Source organism: Daphnia carinata, unplaced genomic scaffold, assembly GCF_022539665.2.
Source record: "Daphnia carinata strain CSIRO-1 unplaced genomic scaffold, CSIRO_AGI_Dcar_HiC_V3 NW_026453025.1, whole genome shotgun sequence".
NCBI classification, from domain to species: domain Eukaryota; kingdom Metazoa; phylum Arthropoda; class Branchiopoda; order Diplostraca; family Daphniidae; genus Daphnia; species Daphnia carinata.
Genome location: NW_026712506.1, coordinates 44,903 through 60,068, shown reverse-complemented (window position 1 = coordinate 60,068; position 15,166 = coordinate 44,903). Strand labels below are relative to the sequence as shown.

The following is a 15,166-nucleotide window of genomic DNA, read 5'->3' as shown; positions in this document are numbered from 1 at the left end:
CAGAAATGCTGTAGGACGACCTTCGCCCTTCACGTAGGCTAACAAAATGGACAAAAGCAGAGTAAGAACTCCTCCATACTGAGCCTGTTGGGCTACCCAGGTGAACGTTCGAGTGGTAAGCACGTAATAGGGTTTGACCCAGCGGTTTTTCATGCCTTCGTCCTCGTCCACCAACTCACCGTCAAAGGCCAGAAGTAGTCGATCCCTGTGTACGTGAAAATGGAGGCAGATGGGGTGTTAGTCGATGTATTGGTAGTGAAGCCATCAACGGAGGATTAGGTTTCGCCGACGTCCGCTTGCAAGGCCAACAGTTATTGATGACAGATTTTACCACTTTGCGTCCGGAAAGTATCCAAAAGCTTGAACGTAAGTCTGTCAGCAATCTTTCGGTCTTGACGTGCATGTGTCTAACGGTGATTCCAAATTATCCTTTTCGTCAAAAGTTGAGATGCTGGTAGAAGTATGGGGTGCTTTGCTGAATAGTCGATCGGCGCTTGAAGTATACGTCCGCCAATTTGCATCTGTCCAGCTTCATCCAAGAAGGGCTTGAAGGTGTGAAGTTTTGATCTGAGTGGTAATTCCAGATTCTGCGAAGGGCGTAGAATTCTTCAGCGAAAGCCAATTCTTGCGCGCGCACGATGCATTTCGTCAACGATGTTACCATTTCTTCTACAGTTAGCTCGCCGACAATTGGTTTTTCATCACGTAGTTTTGCTCAGCGTTGTTGACAAATCTTACTCTAGGCCAGCACTCGTTGAAGTCTCAACAGACTGGAAAAACGTTCGACGCATCGGTCGATGACATGATTCTCATCTTCTATCTTGATCGCTAAGACGCGAATCACGTTTGACATCCCGTTCTTCTGGCTCCGTAATCTCTTCCCAAGTGTACCACTCTGAGGGGTCTAGGTTCTGGAACGAAGGTCCTCGATGGAAGTAGACCAATTCGTTGACGTCCTTTGGGTCGATACCTCTACTGCGGAGGTCCGCTGGGTTTGAATCTCCGGCAACATGACGCCATTGTCGACGAGCCGTGTTTCGGAGTATTTTTCCAATGCGGTATTTCACGAAGAATTCAAACCGACAAGATTTGGAATGGATCCACAGCAACGCCGTTTGTGAATCCGAGTGGAAATTTTATTTGGCCCAGATCGATTTCTAGTTCACGGCAAATCGTGAGGGCGATGTTGAGACCTTCCACGGCAGCTTGTAGCTCCAAACGAGATAATTATCGGAATCGTGAGACCTTTCACCCGTCCTGTTGAGGGCGAAGATGCAGCTCGTCGGGCGTAAGTGCACCGTCATCTGGTGCGTTAAGTCCGGGCGTCCGGTAGAAAATCCAAGGCGGTCTGGTCTTCTTCCGACTTTCACTTGGTGGAACATTTTTTCTCAATATCCGCTCCGACTGGTACAAGGTTACGGCGGAAGCGGATGAGCACACCAAGCAGGCTAACGAGTAAATTAGGGCCCCGAAGCAGGTTTTGATTAATCAATGTGCCACCAAACTCAGCAGCTCCATCGAATACGACACGAACTTTGGTCGATGAGCTGGAAGGGCTCACGACCCCGTGTTGTGGTAGATACCACGTCTTGTTTGTCTCCTTCTGGGCTTCCTGCGTCGTTAAGAGTCGGGCATGTTTTAAGCCGAGGTACTTCTTGACCACTGCATCGTACCGTTGGGCAAACTCCGCGTCTTGATGAAAACGTCGTTCGAGGGCGTAGAGTCTCTTCAGTGCAGATGCCCGATGGTTTGGGAGATTTACGTCGTCGGCTTTCCACATTAAGCCGACTTGGTACTGGTTACCAATAGGTTTTACGGTAGACTCGAGGATGCATTTTCCACGTAGGTCATCCTCAGATAGAACGGGTGGTTCTATTTCTCCTTCGTTGGCCTCAAGTTGCCAGAACTTCTTCACCAGCTCATTTAGGTCTTCGGGACGTTCCACGGTGCCCAGATGAGCGATGAACGGGCGTCCGTTTTGTGGCGGGCTCGTTTGTCCGCCCAAACACCAGCCAAACGGCGTCTTGAAGGCGATGGGCCCAGTCGTTCCAGCCGGCGGCTTGATGGAAGCTACATGATCATGGGCCTCTGTGACGTCGATTCCTATCAGCACGGTCACGTCCTCTTCTTGAACGGTCGGGACGGCAATACCACGTAGGTGCGTCCATGACTCCAACTTTCGAGGGTCGATCGGTGAATTCGGCGTCACCTTCAAATTGTCGACGGCGTAAGCGTGTTTAACTTCAAACTGGCTATTACCATCACGAGATGTTAGGATGAAGTTTACTATGGAAGCCGTAACGTTAGGCGTGGCTCCATCATACGAGACAACGTTGATGCATTTCGATGGTCCAACGAGTCCCAACTTCTTTGCTAAGTCGCTCCGAATCAGCGTGGTGTCGCTTCCGGTATCCAGGAAACCGAAAGTGTCGCCCACCTTTTGCCAGCTCCAACACGAACCGGTACGATCTTGAAACGTACACGTCGTTTTACTGTTTCCAAATGGGTCAAGGTCCCAAGGAATGCCGTCGAAAGTGGCGCTGATGGAGCAGTTGGATCAGCTAGCCTCTTCAATGGGGTGAATTCGGATCCATGAAGCAAGGTGTGGTGGCGGCTTCCAGTACAATCAGCGATATTACAGCTGACGTCCCTGGGACACTCCTTGCATTCATGTTTACCCGTAAGACATAACCGACATCTTCCGGACTTAAATACTTTCTCAGCCCTTTTCGTGGGCGTGAGAGACATGAACACGGTGCAGGTTGAAAGATGGTGGTTCCTACCGTTCCATACAAAGCATTTTCACCGTTCCGTCTTCTCGGCTTGCATCTTCCCCGATGTTGATCGGCTCCTTGGAGGCATGGTTGCTGAAGATGTTGACGCCGCTACTTTCGAACCTTCCATCGTCGATACGTGTCCAATGGTCGACATGTGTGGGAAGCTGGGTCTCTTGATTTGCTTCCTTTCGTCGAACTTTACACCTTTGGACGTCGACGTAGGTAAAGACTCGAATACATTTTTCCATGTTGCTTGCTCATGGATTTTAACGTTACGCAGTTGTCTAAGTCTAGAACGTTCAGTTCTACTCCTGTCTTTTTACGTTTCTCGTTCCACTTATCTTTGAGGTAGGACGTCAATTTTGCTTCAAGGGCCATCAAAGTTGTGCGGCTGTACAGCTCGTGGATGTACTTCGACTATGAGAGCGTAGCTACTGCTCCATGAAGACAGTTTGCGAAGGTCTTGAGGCTGGCAGCATCGAGCTCTTCAATGGCGGACCTGTAAAAAAAGGTCGTCGAGGTACGTCTGATCCATAATTTCCGTACGACCGTACACCGCATCCAAACGTTCCCACACCACGGACTACATCGTTCCATCGGTAAGACATTCGCCGATTTCGTTTCGTACATCTTCGGCTAGTAGCTCCTCCAACAAAAAAAGAAGTACCGGAGAATCTTCATACTCTTCATACAAGGCCTGGAATTTGGCCTTGAATCGCGCGTAGCTCTTCGGGTTAACGTCGAACGGCTGGATCTTGAAGTTTGGAGGTTGTAGACGGCTGCAACAACTGCTGTGAGGACGATGACTATGGGTATGAGAACGATTCCAGAGTGCTCATCTCCGTCGTGATCCATACGGTTGCAACTGGACGTCATCGTAGCCATCGATTGCCGTGGGTCTCGTAGAGGTGCATCGGCGTCGAACAATCTTCTGTGATGTCGTACTGCATCTTCCATCGTTCGGAGGGGTGACAGGGTAGAAACGTCTTGACGAGTTGGTAAGAATGGTGATCGCCCAGAGGTCATTGATCTTGAATCGTTCGTGGTTGAACTTTCATGACGTCTACTTCCGTTCGAAGGTCTTCGATTTTAGCGTTTAACTCCACCATGACTGCATCAATTTTTTTATCTAACCCGTCCAACGTGTGGTATGCTTCTCTGATTAGCGCGTAGTTGGTCGCTATGTCTTGGGACGTGACTCTTGAACCATCAATGAGCTTACTCAGCTGTTCGCTCATGCTCCTTAACGCCTTGTTGAGCGTTTCTGTGATGGAGGTTGTGTTTGCCTCCAGCTGAGCCGCTGCAGGTTGTTTCCAACTACCTCCAGCTTCAGCATCTGTGCTTCAGTTTCCAACTCCTCTTGGGTTAATTGTTGTAGAAGCTACTGGTTTAACGTTGGTACGCTCTTTCCAGATAATGTGGTACTACATGTGATGTCCGAAGCTGATGTCCCGATCGAGCTGACGGACTGATTTGAGGAAGTGGCGTTGCGACTTTGCGAATTTGATAACTTCAACGTGGTCTGTTCCGAAGTCTGATTCCCACTTGTCACATGCTTGACGTTGCTGCTCAGAGGTCGGATATACTTTCTGTATATTGGTTGTAAATTGCTTTGACTTCGTCGTAAATACGAATCAATTCGTCACGCCATGCTGCTACTTGCAATTTCTTCAATCTGATGGCTCCCATCTTGTGGTCTTCCACAGCCTTTCTGAGTTGTGTCAATAACTTCGTGTGGGCCGCCTTTCTTCCCACGTTTCTTCTTGAGATCGTTTTCGGGAAGTGGGCCGTTCACTCTTCTGCCGTTCAGGTTTCGATGCGTCTACCATTGGGTTAGGGCCGTGTTCCCAAATGTGGCCAATTTCCATATTTTCGGCTTTGGGTACAACAACTTTGGGTACAACAAAGTGGCTACCTGTTCTCTGAATGCTATGTAAAAGCACAGGTACAAAGGATGATTGCAACCAATGTAGTGTTTGCGATTCGTGGATCCATAAGGCCTGTTTCTTTATAATTCATTCGTTTTCCTACAAACATTCATTGCGATTCCATAATATCACACAAAGTGTGATTAAAAAACCAATAATGGAAAATAATAAATATTTGCCGCATTAAGAATCAATTATTCAATCCTTTGGTTCCCATTCCAACATCTTACGACAGAGCCACTGCCATCGTAATTTTTATGAATGATACAATTCGCCATTACCGATTACATGAATATTGTCGCTTAGCATGAATATTGCATACATGGAAGTTATGCAACATCCATGTAGAGGAAGCTTACACAAGTCTGTCATTCTGTGTCATGGAATATGTAAGAGTATCTCACAAAATGAAACAGTTAGGCAAAGCAATCTGTTCATATTCTACAATTTGAGTTGAACCATTAATCTTCGGGTTGACAATCCAAAGTCCTACGACTATACCACTGCTTACATATTGAAACAATAAAATATAATACTTAGTACTTAATATTTAGTACGGCGTGCTGTCCCAAATTAGCGTCATGGGAGCTAATGTAAAGAAATATAAGAATTGCTATCCCCCATTAGATAAATATTATCTTTAGCGATTTAAAAATATCTCATAAAAAAGGGGATAGTTCAAAAATTTGGAAAAAGAAATTATAGTGCCCAGACAGTATGGAACCATTCTCCTATAGCTTGGCAATCCAATTTCTTTCGAGTATGCCATCTCGAACGACACAAAGTTGAAAAGCCTAATATGTCATATAGTATGTAGTCTGCTGTCCCAAATTGGCGTCTTGAGACCTTATGTAAAAAACATAAAAATTTGCAATTACGGATTAGATGCATATTTTCGTATGATTTTCATAAAACATTCAATAGCCATGTAGAGAAAACTTAACTGAATCTATTGTTCCTAATATTGTTGATATTCAGTATAGAAATCATTATCGTTTACGGTGGCAATCGTACGTCTTACAACTATGCCATGGTTGAGGAAATATTGTTAAAAAGCATAGCATGTCTTGTTGTATGTAGTTTGCTGTCCCAAATTAGCGTCACGGAAGCTTTTGTAGAAAAACTAATAATTACAATCCCCCATTAGATAAATATTTTCACGTGATTTTCATAAAATATTCAACAGCCATGTAGAGGTAACTTAAACCAATCTATTGATATCAGTATTGATGATATTGCTTTAGTTTAAGGTGTTCTTAGTGATTTCAAAATATCTCATCAAATAATAAAAAAATTCAAAAATAAGGAAATTGAAGTATATGTATAGTACCCATACGGTATAGAACCGTTAGCCTTTTGGTTGTCAAATCAACATCTTACGATTATGCTATGGTGAAAGAAAAATAATTAAAAGCATAAAGTGTGCATTTCAGTATGTAGAATGCTGTCCTAAATTAGCATCACGGGAGCTTATTTAAAAAATAAAAAACTGCAATCACCGATTAGATGCATATTTTCACATGATTTTCATAAAAATATTCAATAGCCATGTAGAGAAAACTTAACTGAATCTATTGTTTCTAATATTGTTGATATTGCAGTAGTGATTTAGAAATACCTCACCAAAAAGGGAAAAATGAGGATAAAAACATTTAAAAATAGTTCCTTGACAGCATAGAACCATTACTTTTTAGGATGGTAATCAATAATAAAATGGTTAACAAAATTCATTTGATAAGCATAACATGCCTTTTTGTAATTAGTCTACTGTCCCTAATGCGGGTTTCTCGAAAATTTCAATCACATTTATTTTTTTGTTTTTTACCGAACCTATGGTCTGTTGGCTACTTAAAGAGCGAAGTGTTTAATACGATCCTAAAAATCAATACTTTATGTTTTTGGGGTGAGTTTCGATCACAAGTTACCAAACCTGAAAAATTGATGTTTCGTTTTGACAGCTCATTGTTTTGGTTATTGAAACATACATTTTGCTATATTTTTTATTGCACCTTCTTCGGTGTTTTAAGCTATTCGATTCAAAACACAATCGAACGAATAAATTACTTTTGAAAAATAAGACTAATCAGATTAACATAAATGTCCAATGGTTTATGTCCGAAATTAACAGATCGGCTTTACACACATTCCCCATAAGAAAGAGTGTTAACCCAAACGCTGTCCCAATTCGCTCTCTTACCCTATATAATTATACTGATACGCATTTATTATTTTTTTTTTAGTTTTTGGTTTCATTAGTTTTTTTCTTTTTGTTTTCTGTTGTTTGCGTAGAAAATAAACTGAGCGGTAAGGTGGAGAAAGTTTTCAGATCTTTCAGGACATGATAGCTACCCTTAGTTTTTTTATCTTTAGATGAACGAATCCGTCCGACATTCGCTGGTAAAAATATAATGTGAATAATCATAATATAACGCTAAATTCTCATAGTGAACACTCTTTGATTAATTCATTCGCGCTGTGTTTCTTACCATGCTCTATAAGACAAATGATTTCCGTTGGTAAACTTTTTCAAATAACGTTTTAACTGCCCAACCCATTCATTGGAGGTGGGACCATAAGCTAGGAAACATCGTTAACCACAAGGATTATATTGGCTGAAGATAGAACCATGCCACGTCGAAAAATCGTTAAATGAATTTTATTTCCTGGTAGATTTAGGAATAAATCAATTTGAAAAAGGTAAGAAACAATCATGAAAATAGCAAATGACAGCAATCTTCTGTTCTACCTTAGTCTGTTCATTTTTTTGTGTGTCTCAGTGGGCAATTGGAATTCTAAGCTAGGATTCCAATTAAGTAAAATAGTATTAGTGAACACAAGGTTCACCGTGTTGTTATGGCGCCAGACTTAATTTCTGTCTCTGTATACGGACGTAAGTTCGATCCTCATACCTGGTAACCATAAGTTTGCTACAATAGACGAGTAACGCTAAATTGCATCTATATCCTGGTAAATTCGATTTCTGTTATTAAAATCTGTCGCAACCATGTGCTGATAATACTTTACACAATTATTTGATTGCTAAAGATATATTAATTGATTAGCCTAGATGTTAAGGCACCAGACTTAAGTTTTCGTTTCTTTATAGATACGTAAGTTGGATTTTCACACGTTGATCTTAAATGTATTGTTTAACGGTTGTATACAACTGGAAAGAAGGAAAATTTCTTTGTAGCAGCTATTACTGCTACTGTTACTGATATTTTAGTGTACCAGGTTGGCCGAGTGGTTATGGCGCCAGACTTAAGTTCTGGTCTTTGTATAGAGCCGTGAGTTCGTTCAACACGCCTGGTAACCACTAGTTTGTAGTCACGAGAATGGTAAATGACAGCTGTCACCTACGGTGCTGCCCTCGCGGGCAGGGCTGTAGGGGGCACGGGCCTACGTAGTATTTGAGTGCCCATTTTAGTTGAGCTCTTTACCCTTTTCTATAGAAAGAGGTAGTATTACTTTTTTAGCCGACCCAGACAGTCATTTTGCCTCCGTCTCCTTTTGTCAAACCCAGACGGTAGTCTAAGTTATTTGTCTCGTTTTGCCAGACAGTTTGTCCAGCCTTGTCCAAATTCAGACTCAGTTTTGTCCCCTCCGTTTTCTTTCTTTAAATCAAGCGTGCGGTATTTATGTTCATTTTCTAGTCCAGCAATAAAGCATTCCTTTTTTATATCCCCGTCATTTCATTCATCCTCATCCATCATCCTTTCATCTCTCTCTGTTGCTACTTTGCACGAGAGTCAGCAACAACAGCAATCTTCTCTTCTATCGTAGTCTGTTCGTTTTTTTTAGTGTTTCATTGGACGATTGGAATTTTAAGATGGGACTCCAATTAAGTGAAATAGTGTTCTATAACACCAGGTTGGCCGAGGGGTTAAGGCGCCAGACTTAAGTTCTGGTCTCTATATAGAGACGTGAGTTCGATCCTCACACCTGGTAACAAAGAGTTCACAGTTAAGAAAATAGCAAATGACACAAAATTCTTTTCTTTCGTAGTCGGTTCATTCTTCGGAGTGAGCTGGGAGGGCGATTGGAAGTCAGCTGGGTTCCAGTAATATGTACTATTCATTGTACGAATCTATCTTATCGGATTGCAGGCTGGATATGCAAAATACTTGCTACAAGATGTCCACCAAGTATGGTTGAAGGTGCATGCTTGAGTTACCGCAAATTATTTAATTGCATTTGTTATTTTTTAAATAGCCTCTTGTGCCATACACATTCATTACGTTATTAGTCTAATGAAATCCTGAACCTGAAAATAGTTTGATCTTCGATGTTTTTTTATCCCACCTTTATTGCATATGACGGTGCGGCAAAAAATCCTTAAGGTGTTCCGTTCCACCGCTAACGGATCGTTCCTGGTGTCTAATAAAATACCAACTCAATTGCCAGGTTCATCCCCAAATATTGAAATAGTTCGAAATAGAACTCATATTTAAGCGATATGTTACCTGCACACTAAGGTTACTGTATACACTATGGTATAGAGATTACCACATACAGTCGGGACTGAGTATCGCCAAAGGTACGCCATACTTCTCGACGGATTCAGGGTGCAAGAATTTCCCCTTTGCTTCTCTGTTTTACCAAAGAGCAACCGATAATGGGACCAACTTGGTCACAGCCGGAAAAAACTTCGCCAGGCCTTGTAGGAAATGACCAAACTATACGGAAAAATACAGGGTGTTTGTTACAAAATCGAATGACATTTTTCTCACCCACATAGACCGCATTTGGGAGAGTGCGAAGAAAATCCTGCAATCCTGTACCATGAAATTTGGCATAGGGAATCGGCTAGTCACCGTCGAGTCTTAAGAACAGTCGTCGCCGAAGTAACAGCCCTTCTGAATGCCCTGCTGAAACCTAAAATGAAATACCATTTTATTGTTTGAATAATATACTTAACATATTGTTTGAACCAATCTTTGTTTTGGAACTCATGTCTTACAAAAGCCTTCGAATCCCGTTTCCTGGGACTTTTCACCAACAATATATTTAGTTTCCGATGCAACAGATATTTAACCTTCAACTAGGATGGGAAGCGATACTTTGAAGAAGTATCGGTATCGTGGTACTGAATTTTCGAAAAAAAATCGCGATACTGAATCCATCCACTGAATTCATCACTGAAAATTTTAAAGAAACGCAAACCACTTCTTGTCTGTACGTGCATAGGGCCACATACGTCTGAATGAATTTGTTGTCTGACTTCATAGGCTCTTGTCCTACCGACACGAAAAGGGGATCTCTGCCTTTTTCCGGATACACAACTAAGACAGGACTACGTTGGAGTGATGTCGTTGGCTGGTAGTATGAAGCCATCTACTGCATGATTGGATGACATTTCCTAGATTACAATAAAGAGTTTTGTTATAAGATGGAAAGTTAATCTGATTTGATGCATGGTCATGTAAATTAAAACAAACTACATCGATACGACAGTAATTGAATATCTTATTAAACAAGGAAATCGTCTTTCTCCTTCAGTGTGCGCATTTTCAATTGATTTAGCTTAGGATGATTATTTAACTAATTTATATCCAAATATCTCGAAATAATTGCATGCCCTTTCTAAACTCAATCTAATAAATGATACCAATGCCTCTTAAGTTTCAAGGGGGCACCCAGGTTTGAACTGAGGACATTTTGATCTGCAGACGAATGCTCTACCACTGAGCTATACCCCCATTACACAACGTTAGTCAAAAAAATAAATTCCTGTTAGAAAATTAAAAATAAATAACAAATTTCGTTATTTTATGAGTATTCGACAGGCAACATTGCGATGGTCAGCTTAACTGATCTTTTATGGCATTGGAGTTTCCTGTACGCTTTAATTATTCAGTCATCTTTCTCTTTCGCTTTAGTATACAGTATTAGAATAGAGAGTATTTGTTCCAAAGTGGCAAGTTAATCTGATTTGATGCTAAGTCTTGTAAATTAAAATAAACAACATCCACACGACAGTAATTGAATTTCTTGTTAAACAAGGAAATCGTTCCCCATTTAAAGTAAATAATTCTCCTTCAGCGTGCGCATTTTCAATTGACTTCGCTTAGGATGATTACTTAACTAATTAATATCCAAATATCTCGGAATAATTGCATGCCCTTTCAAATCTCAATCAATGAAATGATACCAATGGCTCTTATGTTTCACGTGGGCACCTATGTTTGAACTGGGGACATTTCGATCTGCAGTCGAATGCTCTACCACTGAGCTATACCCCTATTACACAACAATGGTCAGAAAAAAAAATTACTGTTACAAAATTAAAAATAAGTAACAAATTTCGTTATTTGACGAGGATTCGACAGGCAGCTTTGCGATGGTCAGCTTAACTGATCTTTTATGGCATTGGCGGTTCCTGTTCGCTTTAATTATTCAGTCATCTTTCTCTTTCGCGTTTGTAAGCAGTATTAGAATAGAGAGTATTTGTTCCAAAATGACAAGTTAATCTGATTTGATTCTGAGTCTTGTAAATTAAAATAAACAACATCCACACGCAGTAATTGAATTTCTTGTTAAACAAAGAAATCGTTTCTCATTTAAAGGAAGTTATTCTCCTTCAGTGTTCGCATTTTAAATTACAGTCGCTTAAGATGATTATTTAACAAATTTATATCTAAATATCTCGAAATAATTGCATGTCTTTCTATACTCATACCATGAAACTTGCATGCAACTTGCAATAATCGCGCCCCAGTCACGTCTGACGCGACTGGGGGATTAAAGCACACAAATAACACTCAATACTGACGATGGTCAGGTTAGTAACTTAAACTCTAATATTCTGGTCACTTGATGGGTGGTGCATAGTTAGGGTGGTTAGGATCCGGCAGCCAGTCACGTCGGCTGCCCGGATATGAAAAGAACACTAATCAGGAAAGCTAAGAAGAATAAGAGGCGTTGAGGGTACTTACGCGGAAGTCATGGTGCTAGATGTTGAAGGTGGCGTTGGAAGGGGCGCTGAGCGGCGTCTCGGCTGAGGACTTGTAGCAGCAACGTGGAAAACACGGAAATTGGCACTTCGTTACTAGTGTATTGGATCTTCAACAGTTCGGAGTTACACAAAGTAAAACAAAGACTTGGCTGCACATCTATGCGGTTGAGAGGCTAAGCTAGAACTGACCCTTAAGCACAGCTCCGGCGAGGGTTTTTATACCACGCTTTAGCTTGATGACGCCAACTCAGCGTGGGAACGCTAAGTTGCGTGGGGTCATCGAAACGGAACCAGAGTGTTACGTGAGAAACGAGGTCAGCTGATTTATGCCCTGTCGATGACCCCCCATTATGCGTCAAAAGGGTAATTTGAAAACGAAACAAGAGACAAAATAGTCAATGGGGAAAGGCAGAGGGGGTAGCAACAACAAAGAGCGAAAAATCACATCATCTAACTACTTATTGAACTTAACGTTTATGGGGGTCCTTACATTATATAGCTTAAAGTTTATTGAGAGTCCTTACATGACTCCCCTCCTCGGAAGATTGCGTCTCGCAATCGGATCTGTTTGGTAGTCATCTGGCACCTAAGGTCGGTTCCACGATTCGCCATCTCTCGCCGGTGTGGATGTTCGCGGTCCCGAGTCCTCCATGTTGCTCCACGGATCGGTTCTTAAATCCTCCCAACTGGTGGTTGCCCAGCCGTTGCCGTGCTTCCTTTGGGAGGGGAGCAGGTATTGTCGCTCGATATAACGTGCTGCTGCGAAATCCTCTTCGTCGGAGTCCAGCGAATAATGGCTGCTGATGACGCTAACATCATGTTTCTCGCCACGTATCCTAGCACTACTGCCGTTTAACGCCGCAAAGTCTAGACCTCTTTCTTCTACATCGCTGGTTGGCGTCAGACTGTACGGCGATTCCTGGCGATTGACGGCTGCACCTTCGGCTAAGTGTAGAATGACGGTCGAAGTGCCTGAAGAGAAGGAGTTTTCCGCCCAAAATACATCTTCCGGGGGTAGTGAGGCCTCGTCTGTAGTGTCGGTATCGTACATGACCTCGTCGTCATGAGGATAGTCCGCACAGTAGAGAATTTCCTCTTCGTCTTCGTAGTGAGTCGTGGCGTGCTGCGTGTCGTTGTCGTTGGAAGGATAATCGGCGCAGTAGAGGATGTCTTCGTCGTCTTCGTCAGTGACCCACCAGGCGGCGTGACCGTCCCTGCTGTGGCTTCTTGGGTCCGAGGTTATGGCCGACGGGGTTGGGGTCCTAAGGTAGAGTTAGGTAGGGTTACAGTATGTTGGCGGGGGGTTGGAGACATGGCATCGGGGAGGTATTAAGCCATTCTACGGTATTAAGTCAGGTTTACGATCAACTAGTGCTATTGCCTTAAGGGCCTACGATGCTAACATGATATTGACATTGACATGACATTGGCTAGTTTTTAGGGGCTGGACAGGAGGGCGGCTGCTTCTCTTCGTTGTGCAAGGCGAAGGGGGTATGCGGATGGTTGTGCGAAGTATTGTTGATTTGATGTGGGTCTTGGTGCGCCATTCGGTCCCGTCGACGATGTGGGAGGCAGGTTGACGATGGTCACCGGGGCGCTCGGTGGTGGTGCAGAAGCAGCTGGGGTCCCATCTCAATGTCTCGATGAATGGATTGTGGCGGTGTTAACCAGCTGCAGGGGTTGAAGTACCTACAGCATGGGAGTCCTAGAAACGAACCCAATCCACAAAACCAGAAGGCTAAGGCAATTGCCATTCCTACTCCTGATAGAATTCCGAAGCTCCGGAGCCAGGATCCGAGTCTTTTCATGAAGGATATGTCCCCTGCTTGGCTTGGGTGGATGAGTATGGTGTCTGTATGTCGTTCTTCCGACATTTCGGTGACGTATCCGAGCTGGATGTATGCCAAGATGTCGGCCATGATTTTGGAGGTACTCAATGGGTGCGATGTTATGGTGGGGTGTAACTGCATTATCATGCCTAGAGAATTGTCAATCTCTAGTGGCGTTGCGTCGATTAGGCGTCGGCCGTGCATGGCCAAGCTGGAATTCACGGGCGTCCAAGTGTTATTCCTGAAAGCGTGGGCCTTGCCGTTAAAGTTGACGAAGTTCGCGTGCCAGTAGCACTCGGAGTACTTCGTGAGCTCCCATCCTTCTATGCTGATCGTACTGTTCCCGGCCTTAGGTTGGGCGCCGCAAGGCGTGAAGACAGTTTCGAAGGTGACGTTTTGCGGGGAACACTGTAGCACGGACACGGATGTTCCTATTGTTACCAGTTTGGTGCAGAGTGGGAGATCAAGATGTGTGGCTGCTAGCCAGCTGTCGTATTGGGCTGTTGTCGTGGCGGCATGATAGGCTGCCCTGCGGCTTCCGCATTGCAGGTTACGTATCTCTCGAGCTAGGTGATTGGAGATTTCCATCGCGAAGTCTCTAATATATTGGGTGTGGCTTGCATACAAGATCTCTGCCTGCGCTAATGACGGTACCGCCTCGCTCGATTGGTTGGCTATTATTTCGGTCTTTTCTTCCATCTTGGGGCTCTCTCGTACTGCGATGACGACTTTGTCCCTGCCCAGGACAGGGTGAAGCGTAAACAGGGTCTGGTTATCGCAGGCGGAGCGGTTCTCCATTGAGTATATGAAGTCTAGTTGTTTTGCTGGGTCACGTACGCGAAAAATGGTGTCGTTATCCGTTGTGTATTTAACGCCGAGTCCGCGCCCTATCATGTTTAGTTCGCATGGTTTCGCTTCTTTCCATGATTCTTCCCATACAAGGGTAACCAGGTTGTGCTGGAGGGAGCCGCTGGCTGCTCCAGGAGCATCTCCGAGTGGGGAACTGATAGTGCAGTTTGGGCACTCCGCTTGTAGGGTTACTTCTTCGAGACGGCAGTTGGTCATTTTTTCCGTAGTGGTCTGTAACCAACTCGTCTCTACGAACGGGTAGCCCTCAAGAGCAAAAGCGTTTGGGCCGACGATGTCCATGGCTTTTCCTCGGCACTGTCGCGAATCTCTCATCCGTCGGCATGTCGCTGCGTCCACTTCGATGGGTTTGCGGCTGTGTGACACTTGGTTCCACTGCAGGAAGTCTTTGTACACCGTTGTGGTCACTTCCCACATGCTGCATGTGTGTCCGGCGAACCGTTTGACTTCCGCGTTGTCGCAGTTGAATACGGTTACATTGAAAGCAGCCGCGAGGGTAAGGGATGAAAGAGCGAGTAAAGTCATCATAAAAATCTAAGGGGTACAAGACATGACAGGGTTTTTTGAAAACAATAATAACGTGAAATTCCTATTCTACACAAAAATGGCAATAAAACAAGGGTACGATTGGCTTTCTGCGCAAAACTAGGGTGCTACGTCTTACTACTCTAATGTTAAAGTAATTGTTATTATTCAAAGAGGGGCGGGGGTCTAAGGACGTTTCGGGGTCGGAGACCAGGGTGACGTTCGAGCAAGGGTGGTATGGCGGGGATGAGTGGGGTAGAAGAGTCAAGGTTTGTTGATGGGGGT

General features: G+C 43.6%; 2 non-coding genes across 2 annotated transcripts; one reads left to right on the top strand and one right to left on the bottom strand.

Moving 5' to 3' along the window:
• Window positions 1–8,570: 8,570 nt before the first annotated feature.
• On the top strand, window positions 8,571–8,653 carry Trnal-uaa (transfer RNA leucine (anticodon UAA)). The gene has a single exon. It is a non-coding gene; the product is annotated as a tRNA-Leu (tRNA).
• Window positions 8,654–10,332: 1,679 nt separating this feature from the next.
• Window positions 10,333–10,404, bottom strand: Trnac-gca (transfer RNA cysteine (anticodon GCA)). Its single transcript has one exon. It is a non-coding gene; the product is annotated as a tRNA-Cys (tRNA).
• Between the last annotated feature and the right edge of the window lie 4,762 nt (window positions 10,405–15,166).